This window comes from Cricetulus griseus, chromosome 2 (genome assembly GCF_003668045.3).
Source record: "Cricetulus griseus strain 17A/GY chromosome 2, alternate assembly CriGri-PICRH-1.0, whole genome shotgun sequence".
Classification (NCBI taxonomy): Eukaryota; Metazoa; Chordata; class Mammalia; order Rodentia; family Cricetidae; genus Cricetulus; species Cricetulus griseus.
In genome coordinates, this window is record NC_048595.1 from 451,380,747 (window position 1) to 451,394,593 (window position 13,847).

At 35.3% G+C, this 13,847-nt stretch overlaps 1 long non-coding RNA gene across 4 annotated transcripts in view; it reads right to left on the reverse strand.

The window, feature by feature from the left end:
* The window catches only part of LOC103159719, a 296,693-nt gene that overhangs the window by 222,684 nt on the left and 60,162 nt on the right, over positions 1-13,847 (reverse strand). For all 4 annotated transcript variants that reach the window (XR_004768764.1, XR_003481656.2, XR_003481655.2 and 1 more), the window contains exon 3: positions 7,249-7,335. This is a non-coding gene — a long non-coding RNA (uncharacterized LOC103159719). The remainder of the gene's footprint in view (positions 1-7,248; positions 7,336-13,847) is intronic.

Genomic DNA, 13,847 nt, shown 5'->3' on the forward strand with positions numbered 1-13,847 from the left:
ATGTTTTATTGTCAGTGCACTTTTGTAATGTGTGTAATAAATAACCATGGGGCTGAAGACATGGTTCCCACCTTGAGAGAACTTTTTCCTGCCAAGGACCAAGGTTCTTTTGCCAGCATACACACGATGTCTTACAACAATTTATAACTCAGTTCCAGGTACTCCACCTCCCTCTTCTGGCCTCTAAAGGTACCAAGTCAGTGTACTTACATATGTGTATTCAGGCAGAATATTAACATACATAAAACAAAATTAAATAAACCTAATAAATAATATATATTTACGTGTCCAGTTTTCATTTTAATGACTAAAGTGGATAGCAATTAAGTTTATAAGAAGAATGGATAGTTAAGCATTATATATGTAGAGTTGGTATTAATTAAAATCATGTTTTTTGTTTCTAAGTAACATTTCAATTAAACAATATACATTTTGCCCACCATTATAAGTTTTATAAAACATTTGTATAGTCATTTATAGGTATGTGTTGGATTGGTGATATCTGGATACATTTTAATGTACACATTTAGAGTTCTGAAGTATTTAATACTAAGTAAAGCTAAAATAAATCCCTGTTGTAAAAACTGAATAACAATTTCCATTTTTCTCTTCAATATATAAATCAATGTGGTCACATTATCTGTTTTGAAAAGTAAATATTTATCCTGTCATGACATATTTGGTGATATCAGAGCTCTTCCTCAGCCTCATTAAATTTCTTCATTGATTTTATTATTATGTATTTTTCCCTTCCTGAGATCTAAGTGCTATTTTTAAAGAAGTCAAGTTTAAAAAAAAATCTTATGTTCAATTTTATTAGTAAACAAACTCAAAACATTTATTATTATTTTTTATTTTTGGTTTTTTGAGACAGGTTTCTCTGTGTAGCTTTGGAGCCTATCCTGGCACTTGCTCTAGAGACCAGGCTGGCCTTGAACTCATAGCGATCCACCTGCCTTTGCCTCCTGAGTACTGGGATTAAAGGCCTGTGCCACCAACTCCTGGCAAAAAAATCAAAACATTTACGGTCATGTGGCTCTGTGGCACAATGGATAGCACGTAGGACTTCTAGTGACGAAAGCATTTAGGGTCAAATCATGTCAGAAGGCTAAAATTCTGCCACAAAATCATTCTGGCTTTGTTTAGGTAGAGAATAATAGGCCTGGAACACATAGCAGGAAATCATCACAACTACAAGGCTTTGTCTCCTGTTTTCCCTAGCTCATTGGTGAAGGGCAGTGCTAGGAGACAGGGAGTGATTGTGAATATAAACACCAAGGAATTAAACCAGCAAGGCATCTTTTCAGGTCTTTATTTGCTGTCTCTGCCTAGCCCACGTTCTTCCAGACACAAACTTCCTACTTCCTCCACAGCAGAGTGACAGGCCCATTTGTTATCAATGACCTTAATGAATAACCATTCAGGTCCAGGTTTTCCCATTTATGGATCTATAAATCCTCCAAGATCAACAGATGACCATTTCCCACATCTGTCAGAGAAGGAGGAAATCCTCCTACTGAGGACTGTAAGAGAACAACTAGAAAGCTGCATTCTTAGAAATTGTCTTGAAATTTAAACCATGCTGTATTTGTTCCTTTTAAAGAGATAACTTTATGTGCTAATTAAAAAGTTAATTTTGTGAATGGATAAATATCCGTGTTTGGAGACTGTCAAATTGAAGTTAATCCCACTACATCATTTCCCAGTTTCTCTGTGCATCTAACTAACTTCATCTGAAATGAAAATGAAATGACCCTACCCTAAGGCTCTTCTGAAGATTGAAAAATACAATGTCAACCCAGCAAATGGAAAGATGTCCCATGCCCTTGGATAGGTAGAATCAACATAGTAAAAATGGCAATCTTGCCAAAAGCAATATACAGATTCAATGCAATCCCCATCAAAATACCGACACAGTTCTTCACAGACCTTGAAAGAACAATTCTCAACTTTATATGGAGAAACAAAAGACCCAGGATAGCCAAAACAACCCTGTGCAATAAAGGAACTTCCAGAGGCATCACCATCCCTGACTTCATGTTATATTATAGAGGTATAGTTCTGAAAACAGCTTGGTACTGGAACAAAAATAGACAGGTAGACCAACAGAATCAAATTGAAAACCCTGATACTAGCCTAGCCCACATCCCTAAGAACAACTAATTTTTGACAAAGAAGCTAAAGCTATACAATGGAATAAAGAAAGCATCTTCAACAAATGGTGCTGGCATAACTGGATGCTGGCATGTAGAAGATTGTAGAGAGATCCATGTCTATCACAATGCACAAAACTTAAGTCCAAATGGATCAAAGACCTCAGCATAAATCCAGCCACACTGAACCTCTTAGAAGATAAAGAGGGAAATACCCTTGAATGAATTGGTACAGGAGACTGCTTCCTGACCATTACACTTGTAGCACAGACATGGAGATTAACAATTAATAAATGGGACCTCCTGAAACTGAGAAGCTTCTGTAAGGCAAAGGACACAATCAACAAGACAAAATGGCAGACCACAGATTGGGAAAAGATATTCACCAACCCCATATCCTACAGAGGGCTGATCTCCAAAATTTACAAAAAACACAAGAAGCTATTTTCCAAAACAACTAATAATCCAATTAAAAAGTGGAGTACAGAACTAAATAGAGAATTCTCAACAGAGGAATGAAATGGCTGAAAGACACATAAGAAAGTGCTTAACATCCTTAGCCATCAGGGAAATGCAAATCAAAAATCTCTGAGGTACCATCTTACTCTTGTCAGAATAGCTAAAATCAAAAATACCAATGATATCTCATGCTGGAGAGGATGCAGAGAAAGGGAAACACTCCTTCACTGCTGGTGGGATTGCAAACTTGTACAGTCACTTTGAAAATCAGTATGGCGATTCCTCAGGAAAATGGGAATCGGCCTACCACAAGATCCAGCAATTCCACTCTTAGGCATATGCCCAATAGAAGCGCATTCATACAACAAAGACATCTGTTCAACGATGTTCATAGCAGCACTATTTGTAATAGCCAGAACCTGGAAGCAACCTACATGCCCCTCAACTGAAGAATGGATACAGAAAATGTGGTACATTTACACAACGGAGTACTACTCAGTGGAAAAAAAAAAAACAATGAATATTGAAATTTGCAGGCAAATGGATGAAACTAGAAGAAACCATTCTGAGCGAGGTAACCCAATCATAAAAAGACAAACATGGTATGCACTCACTCATATATGTATTTTACACATAGAGCAAAGGATTACAACCCTATAATCCATACCACCAGAGAAGCTAGGCAACAAGGAGGACTCTAAAAGAGACATACTTGGTCCCCTGGAGATGGGGAAAGGGACAAGATCTCCTGATCAAATTGGGAGCATGGGGAAAGGGGAGAGGGAACTAGGAGAATGAAAAGGGTAGAAAAGGAAGGGTGAGGAGGACATAAGGGAGCAGGAAGGTTGTGTAGGGGGAAGAATAGAGGAGAGCAAAATAAGAGATCCCATCAAAGAGGGAGCCAGGATAGGTTTAAAGCAAAATCAGGCACTAGGGAAATGTCCAAAGATCTACAAGGATGATACCAACTAACCATCTAAGCAACAGTGGAGAGACTACCTTAAATGCCCTTACCTGATAATGAGATTGAGGAGTAACTTGTATAGCATCCTAGAACCTTCATCCAGCTGCTGATGGAAGTAGAAGCAGATACCCACAGCTAAAAACTGAATGGAACTGGAATCCAGTTGCAGAGAAAGAGGAGTGGTGAGCAAAGTGGTCAAGACCATGCTGGTGAAACCTGCAGAAACAGCTGACCTGAACAAGTGGGAGCTCTTGGCCCCCAGACTGATCACTGGGAAACCAGCATGGAACTGATCCAGACCCCATGAATATAGGTGTCAGTGAGGAGGCCTCAGAAATCTATGGGGACTCTTGTAGTAGATCAGTACTTATCCCTAGCATAAGAATGGACTTTGGGATCCCATTTCACATAGAGGGATACTCCCTCAGCCTAGACACATGGTGGAGGGCCTAGACCCTATCCCAAAGGATATGACAGACTCTGGAGACCCCCCCATGGAAGGCCCCACTCTCCCTGGGGAGCAGAAATGGTATTGGATAGGTAGGGTGTTAGTAGGGTGTAAGGGAGGAGGGGACAGAGAGGGAACAGAGATTGACATGTAAAACAATCTTGTTTCTAATAAAAGAAAAGAAAATAATATCTACACTATAGTAGTCCTTCAACATTCATCATTTCTCATATTACCTATGAGTTACTTTTATATAGTCACCAGATTATCATTTTAGTTCATTATATATTTTGTCTCTATCCATATGAACATATGAGCATAGTAGCAAATATAAAGTAACTACAAACAAAAATGATTTGACAGTAAGAAACCAAGACAAGTGCTTTTCACAAGTAAAATGCAGCACAAAATTAGCTGAGAAGGTGAAACTCGGCAGGAGGAACCTGGTCCTGTCCAGTATTGTTATTCTTGCTGCGCTGGGGCAGGGTCTTGCTCTGTAGCCCCTCATTGGACGAACTAACCCTGTGCTTACCAGGCTGGCCTCAAATTTGTACTAATGCCCTGCCACCCCTTTGTCCTGCCTGACTCCTAGAGTGACAGGCTGGACAACTAAATCTGCTTCTCACAAATAGTTTCTTAATATTTCATCCTTTGTGGATTAAAATAACTAAGACAATCATTAGCTTGGTGACTAATTCTGAAATCAAAAGCCACACTGAGGATGAATTAGCCTCTTTCCAAATTCATTTAAACCAAAGAAAACTCAGTTAAATCCCAAGATTTCTGACCTTTATATGGAGCTAGAGTGAAACATTTTATAATATCACTTCAAGTTTCAGAATAAAACAAAATATATATGGCCTGTGGATTTTTAGTGACTCTTGAGAAAAGTCAAAGAATATCTCCATTTGTTAAATATTAAAAGGAACTATACACTTCATTTGACATGTGGACAAAAAAGGGGAAATTGTGGTTAAAAACAACATTATTCCAGAATCATGAATGATGTGTCATTTATTGTGTTAATTTGTACCAATTGACAAAAGAATTAGAAGGAATCTATCTTTTCAGAGAATATGACAATAGGAAATCCAATCACACCTGTTTGCAGAATAACAATATGTCAGGGTAGGCAGAGGGTCATAGGAGAGGTAATTTGATTTATTGAACTCCAAATGGCTTTGGAGCCTGCACATGACATTTTGATGAGTGGTTACAGCTAAGCTGGATGAGTCAAAGATCAAACTCCATACTTCAAGCTATTGGCTCCGTCTCTGTGAAAGACTGTTTCTGTTACCTTAAGCTTAATATTATAACAGATTGTGCATTTGTGCTCATTAAGTTGTATTTGTTGTTTACTTTCGTGGAGAAACTGTAGCTCCTTTGCTTTGCTTTTCACCTAGCTATTTGATATTTTTAATTATGTCTGCAAGTTAGCAAAGGATAAATAGTGTGAGGTGTTCATGTGTTTTCCTTAGAAAACAAATAAAAAGATTGTATAAGTAATTGAACAATACAATGTAAAGACAGATAAATACTATTTATTAAAATATGTTTATGAAAGCAAAAGTATTTTTACTAAATGAGAAAAACTTCACATTTATATATAATATGTGAAGTGTCATTTTGTGCAAAGTAACCCTCTTGCCACCGAAGCTCAATCTAAATTTCTTACAAAGTCTAAATTTACCTACAGCACCCCTCCATTTTTGAATAACAGCTTATTCAAGGAAATTATTTAACTAATAGATTTTTCTCAAAATATTCTTGTGCTCTAATTTTGCTGTTTTCATATGCATAATGATTTTTCCAGAATTGTTCTCGTTCTTCTCAATACTGTTTAAGCAAACATTTTTTCTCAACAATGCATGTTAAGATATGCTTTATCTTTAAATATTTTCTACCATCATTTCCTGTGGGATTGTTTCCCAGTTTTGATATTCCTGAGCAATTGATAAGTTCAAAGTCACTAACTGGCCTTTGTAATTAAGTTGGAAACAATGTCTTTGGAGCCTCATGTTTAACAATGTGCTTTAGATAAAGTAGCATAATAATTGCTTTATAGTTGACAGTTTTATATGTGATAGGTGGATAGATAGATGATACATGATGGATAGACAGAAAGATAGATAGATAGATAGATAGATAGATAGATAGATAGATAGATAGATAGATAGATAGACAAACAGACAGATAGATAGATTGCATAGATGGACGGATGCAAAGATGGGTGGATATATAGATAGGTAGAAAGAAAGGTATGTAGATTAGATAGATGATAGATATTGAACAGGTTACTAGATAGATGATAAAGATAGGTGAAAGATAACTGACTAAATAGATGGAATAGATAGAGATGGATAGACGATAGATGATAGATAGATAGATAGATAGATAGATAGATAGATAGATAGATAGATAGATATTTAATTTGTTAGAATTGGATCATATTAAAATAGAGGTAGACAAGAATACCTTCTTCTGCCTCCAACCTAAAGAATCAGGAAAGTCAAAGGTATAATTTTTGTCTGAATATCAGTGCTTAAAGATGAGCACGTAAAGTCTAATATTTAGTTTGAGTCTAAAGGCCATAGAATGAATGGTTTGAAAGGCTAGAACTTCTATAAATCAATAATCTGAAGCATCTGTAATAAGAAGGGCAGTAGAAGACGTATGCCACAGTCTTGAAGGGGATAGGCAATTCATAGTTCTCCCTGGGTGTTCTCTGGAGCCCTCCAGGAAATGATATTGTACTTCTGTTTCATTGAGCAGAATCTTCTATACTGAATACACTAAATGCTACTGTCTTTTGTTAATAACACCACAGTACCAAGTTATGTAGCCATCCATGAACAGAGTCACACACATACATTATCACAATGTAAACTGTGCTATAGGCCAGGCATGGCAGTGCACATTTAATCTCAGGCCTGTAAGGACAGAGGCTTAGAGACAAAGTATCTTCCCTGAAGGTTCATATTCTAAAGGCTAGTTGCCAGATGAGAGGATTTTAAAAGTATATGGGTGAACAGGGTTCAAACTTCATAAATATTAATTATCAATATTGATTGAAACAATGAAAATGCTTTGTGCATATCATTAGCTTATCTGATGATCAGGTTAACATGATGATGAATATCAAGGCAAATAGACAACCAGGATATGAGGCTTGACAGGAGGAAGTAGCTCATTGAAGTAGAGTTTCTTTTAAAAGCCTGACTTACCCTTGGTGGCCTCTTGTCAGTATGTGTCCAGTCCCTTCCTGTGACATGAACAGCTCAGCTCCATCACACGCTCACCAGTATCATGATCTATCTCAACACAAGATGACAGTGATTAAGTGACCATGGACTAAATTCTCTAAAGCTCTGAATAAAAAAAAAACTTAAAATATTTCTTCTCTTAATCAATACTTTTTGGTATTTGTTAATGACCACTTATGCAGTTTAGTTTCTATAAAGATAATATTTTCCCACAAAAATCATTTACTCCATTAGGCAACCAACAAAATAATAGACATATAATCATTTCATAAAAATTAAGTAGGCTGTAGACAACATAGAGACCAATGAATGGCACAGAAAGATATTTAATAATATTTAATGAAAATCCCTGATTCATACAGCTGTTTTATAGCCATTTTGAGAAGCCAAAGATAGAATACCCACATAACAATGGTACAAAAGGGTCAATCTTCCTCCTATCATTAGAGGGTTGGAATACTGACATGATCACTATAAAACACACCACCAACATCAAGCAAAGTTAAACAATATATGCAAGAATTATATGCAAAATCAGAGGTATCGCCTACCCACCCATAATACATTCAGGCACAAGCCTTTAAAATTCAAGTATCAAAAAACAAATTAAACTTTTACTTATATAAGGTGCCTTCTGCTCCTACCCATAGATTTATATTTTAAAATATTAGAAATAGTTATGTCTGGCTTTTGTAGTTACTTTCTACAAAAAGATGAGACATTGAGATCATTCTATTACCAGCTCAAACTTTTTCAATGTTAAATGAACACATTTTAATTAATTAAGCTTTTTGATTAATCAAATCACAGATATGCTAATGAAATATACAAAGCATTTTTCATCAGTAAAAACTTATAAAATCCCCGTAGCCTGCTTTAAGAGAAAGCCAATTTTTTGTAATGATAGCAACTGATACCACACCTAAGATAGATCCAAATTAAACTTACATTCCTTATATATTATAGCAATATATGTACTATATTCAGAATATGCCATTAACTACTACTTTATTCAAATATGAATATTAGAGTACATACATTTATTTGTATGTGAGTATACAAATAATATATATATATATATATGTTAACTTATATTTTCATATATGTGTGTGTGTGAAGATGTAGATAGATAGACAGATGATAGATAGATAGATAGATAGATAGATAGATAGATAGATAGATAGACAGATTCCATATAGCTTCCCTATAGATCTATGTTAGTTTTGGTCTTGGTTATTCTCAAGATATACTTTAATATATTTCTGAAGTCCCAATTTAAAATAAAATCTAAGAATTATTTGTAAATATACTATAAGATTGAGATGAACAAAGGCTGCAAAGAAACATGCTCATATACTGCTTTTTTAGTATAAAATATTTGATATGTTTCATCATACCTGGAAGACTAGACCACCATCGGAAAAAGTCATGGAAATTTTGATATGCAGACCTAGGCAAAACCAGAAAATAAGGACTCCCTTTCTTCCCCTCTCACTTAAACCAAAATCAGTATCACCTAGAGAAAATGCTATAAATGGTTAAAAGGTTGGGGGAGGGGAAACATGAAGGCAATCACAATGCCAGAGGTAAAGGGATGAAGGGACCCACGAGAGCTATCTGTAGCATTCAGGAAAGGTGCTCCTGAGATTAAAGCTTGATATCTGAGAAACAAACACTAACTAAATTCTAGTTCAATGAAATTTTTTCCTCCAATTTAAATGTAACCTATTACAGAGGAGCATTCTTGTTTTACACCCAAAAGGGGCTTATTTACAGACATCCTTTTTTGCAATTACACAATTACAAGTGCTGTCAATTACAATTGATGGTGTTCCTTTCTCTCATCTTATTCAATTTTAACATCAGTTGATTCTTTCTTGTAACTCTTTAACAAGAAACAACAGAAATGACCCCTGATTAAAAACTGTTTTGGTTGCTTTATTTTTTCTTGTTTTACCAAAATTGGAACATTACTATGTGTTTTTAAAAAGAAAAATTACTTTACAATTATTTGGGTAATATAGTGTAATCATATTATAACTATCTCAAACTACACTGTAGTTATTCCAGTAGCTAGGCATCTTAGTCTGGGTGAAAATATTACATGTTAATATGTAGTATATGAGTATATACAGAGTTAATGCTTGTTGAGACACAGCACCTATCTGTAATTGATTCTGGCCTCAAATGTGCAGCCATTTTGCTGCCTCGGCTTCCAAAATGCTGAGATTAGAAGTAGGTAGGATAAATAAATACTGTGTATTTTTTGTTTTGTTAAACAAATACTGTGAATTTGTTTGTCTATTTTATTAAGAAATGAGAAAATTGCCATTTAAGTGCTAAGAATCAAAAATCAAGCAATCGTGAAAACTGATCAAAGTGCATTGCGGATATACATAATAGCCAGTGGAAATGCCAGTAGGACCTGTGACCCTCACAATATACAAAACCTAAATTCTAAGTGACCTGAGAAGGAGGAGGCAACTAGATTCCAAAGAAGACTCTAAATCTTAAATACATTTATTTTTACTTAGATTATATCTAAAATATGCTCTAGAAAAAAATCTTCTGATTATGTGTGAGAACACAAAAATAGTAAGAAATCAGTGAGGTTAAGTACTTAAGCTATGAAAAAGGATTGTTTCGTATACCGTTCTCAGAAACCAGGCTCCATAAACAATTCTAAAGAAAGAATTACTGTACTATGATTTCTTCTGTCAGAAATGTAATTGATAAAAACTTTGATCACCCTGTAATCTTTGTTTACCAAATGAATCAAATCTAATGAGTGAAAGGAGGTGGTGGAAACAGAGGAGAGAAGGCTGGAAATGCCTGTGTGTCCACATGCTCATAAGCAACCCACATATGTACCCACATAGTCTGCTTATCTTTAAAGGAATAATGGTTAATTTTCAAATTATAAATGTAGAAACTTCATATGGTTATGTTTTGGGAAATATATACTAATATATTTTCAACTAAATTGTACTGTTTAATTCTTAGTTACTGTGTAAGGATAAGGATAAGCCACACATGCAAATGAACACACTCATGACTGGACAGAGTTCAATGATAAACACTGGGGGTGGGGTTTGCTTGATGCTAATAGGAAAAGAGGAAAATCCTGTGGAGATAACCAGAAACTTCCAGAAAATGAATAGTTTGTTTATGACAGAGAAGAAGTGTGTTTTGAATTATTGTATGCTTCAAAAATGCTGAATATATAACAATAAGTATGACCTCATTTATAGCAGGAACTTGCAGATGTAATCCAGTTGAAGTTGTCCTCAAACAAAATAGATGTTATCCAATATGATTGTTGTCTTCATAAAAAGACAAGAGACTCAGATTCACATGTAAAATGTCATGGGACAACAGAGGCAGAGCTTGGCATAAGATCTCTACAGACCAAAGAGTGCCCAAGACAACACCAGAAGCTTGGAGAACAGCATGGAATTGAGTGTGCCCTAGTCTTCAAAGAGAGCACATGCCTCCTGACCTTATTCCACCATGCAGGAATGTGAGAAAATACATTTCTCTGTGTAGCAAGCCTCTCTGGTAGACTTTGTTATGACAGCCCTTGTAACTAATACAGTGAAAATTCCTACACTAATTCTGTTTGTGAATCATTCTTCATCTAGGAAGGTCAGAATTCTTCAGAAACAACCCAACTGATCCAAATAAAAAGTACACAGAGTTCTTGTTGGTGACACATGGTACTTACACTGAAGAAAATCTGCAGCTAGTGTTCCATTTTCTCCTAACATAAATGGTCAGCACAAAGGATCCCTGGAGATAACATTAGAAGTATTCTTTTCCACTAACATATTTAATAGAAACAAAATAATACAAATGTATATTCAAAAGGATAAAACACTAAAACTCATTCATGAGCCACCATTTCACCTTCATACTAGAAAGGTTGTTAATGATTTGCATCTTTCATATGCTTGTCCTTATTTCCTTCCTCTGCCTTTCCCTCAACACACTATCCCCAACACACACACACACACACACACACACACACACACGTATGCCCATGCACATGTACATATATGTACACCAGGGAAATCATTTCCCAAATATTTATATTTGTCTTTTTCTCCTCTTTTGTTAATAGTTCATCAGTTATGAACATATACAAACAGTTAATATGCCTCTCAAATCATTAAAACATGAAAAAATATAGCCAACTGTTTTAGAAAGTAGAATTCACAGGGGTTTCAGAGAATGGGATAGATAAACAATAGCAAAAAGTCCAAACAAGAGCCCAGTGCATCACTGTTACATGTGGACATCAACATCTGTGAGATGACTAAAACTATGTAAACATTCATTTAATAATTTGACTCTAAAGACATGTTTATTCCAAAATTACATTTCTTCACAAAAATTTCTCCCAATATAGTGTTTCCTTTGTTTTCATTCTTTGCCTGTCCATTCTTCATCTTCCACTATAATATATATGTGTAGGCATAGATATAGATATCAACAAACTATAATACATATACCACCACAATATTATATATACGTAAACAAGGACTTAATTTCTCTCAGGACTTAATTTCATACTCAGACATATATAAGGTGACTCAATTTTTATCACTCTAAATCACTCTAAAATATTGATATTCTCATACTCTATTATTATAGTTATTGATTGATTAATACCTACTGGGCAATGTCTTAAGGAATTTGGGTCATGTCATTTAATGACACACTTGATTTTTAACAGTGAAAAAATAATAATCATGAAAATTACATGCAATGTTGCAGGACATTCAACATTTTGGAGAGGAGAAAACTAAAATAAGTTGAGGGGTTGAGAGGCATCCAAATTGCTGATTGGAATCAGGATCCCAAGAAGTTGCATCACCAGCTGCAGTTGGTTCTAAGTAGGCATACTAGAAAAGGTGGCAGTTAGGGAGGAAATGGAAGCTGCATAAGAGTTGGCTTTATGGATAACAGGCATGAAGCATTCCCTATAGTACAGGAAAATCCAAGAGAATTCTTGCCATTTTCTACAAAAACAACATGGGACTATGACACATATGTGAGCATAACAACAGAGAAAAGCTGCTGAGACACACTGAGTCAAGGGGGGAAAGAACAGGAAGTGCGTTCATGGAGGCACAGACCTTCAAAACTCTTGTTAATGTTATTGTCTACTCTAAGTAAAGAGATCCATCTTGGTTTTAATCTGATGTAGATTTAAGAACTGAACTGTATGCACATAACACAGATACCTCCCCTTCAGTTCAAGGTCTGCTGCAGTGTTGTCCTCTTACGCTGCCTGACCAAATAACATGTGAGCATATTTGTGTACCCTACCGTCTATGCAGAAAATTCCATGGAATGTCACATTAGGTTAGCCTACCAAACTTTTCAAGAAAATATTATTCAAGAAAAGCCACCATTATATGTTGGCTATAGGATCTGGCTTCAAATTGTACAGTTTTGAAACCCAGCTCACTCAATACTGTCTCAGAAGTTCAGATTCTTAGTTTATTCATTACTTTCCTATTGCTATGATTTAAAAACAACAACAACAAAAAGAATCCATGCTCAAAGTCAACTTATGGAAGAGTGGGTATATTGTGACTTGTGGCTCCAGAGGGATAAGAGTCCATCATGATTGGAAGGCATCGAAGTAAGAGGCAGGTATAGAGGCAGGAGCAGGAAACTTCACCCACAAACAGGAAGCAGAGAGACACAGCTGGAACCGGGATGAAGCAATGAACTCTTGAATCCCAAAACACACTGACATACTTTCTCCAGCAATTAGATGCTACCTCCACAAACATCCCCACAAAGTGGAGGCCATCTGTCCAACCTTGTAAGCCTTTGGGGGATATTCTCATTTTAACTACTACACTCACCACAGAAATAATAATTTAAAAATGAACTATACTTCCTGGGACACAGAGGATATGCTTTGTATGTAGAATGAAAAATTCCATGAAAAGTGTCATGCTGAGGCAGACGAAGAAGTCACTTATATCCATGAAACACCATAGAGCAATTGAACGGATTAAAGAAATAATCCAAATAGGCACACATGGTAAGTACTCCATATTGTATGTAATTATTATTAGCATATTACTTATTAGCATAAGTAACTATGATTACTGTTGGCAAAACCAACTTTCAAAACACATTATTAAACATTATGCATTTTCATGCAATAATTTCATAGACTTCACTGCATTTAGCATGCAGAATGAAAATGACAATTATACAATTACAATTAACATTTTAATCCAATGCACTTCAACAAAAGATTAGATACTTGCATAAACCCTAATAATGTTTGCAGAAAATGCATATTAAAAGAAAATTGCAGGAATATAGAAAATAGGGTCAGAAAAGAATATAAAACAGAAACTTTCATAGCTATTAGTAGTATTCCTCTTATAATGTACATTAAATTATTTCTTTGGGTTTAATGAAACTGTAACACATTTTATATTGTATATATGGATGAAGATGTTTTACTGAAATCATGTAAAAGGAGACAAAGTTATTCTGTCCATAGTATCATCATAAAACTAACCATTGCT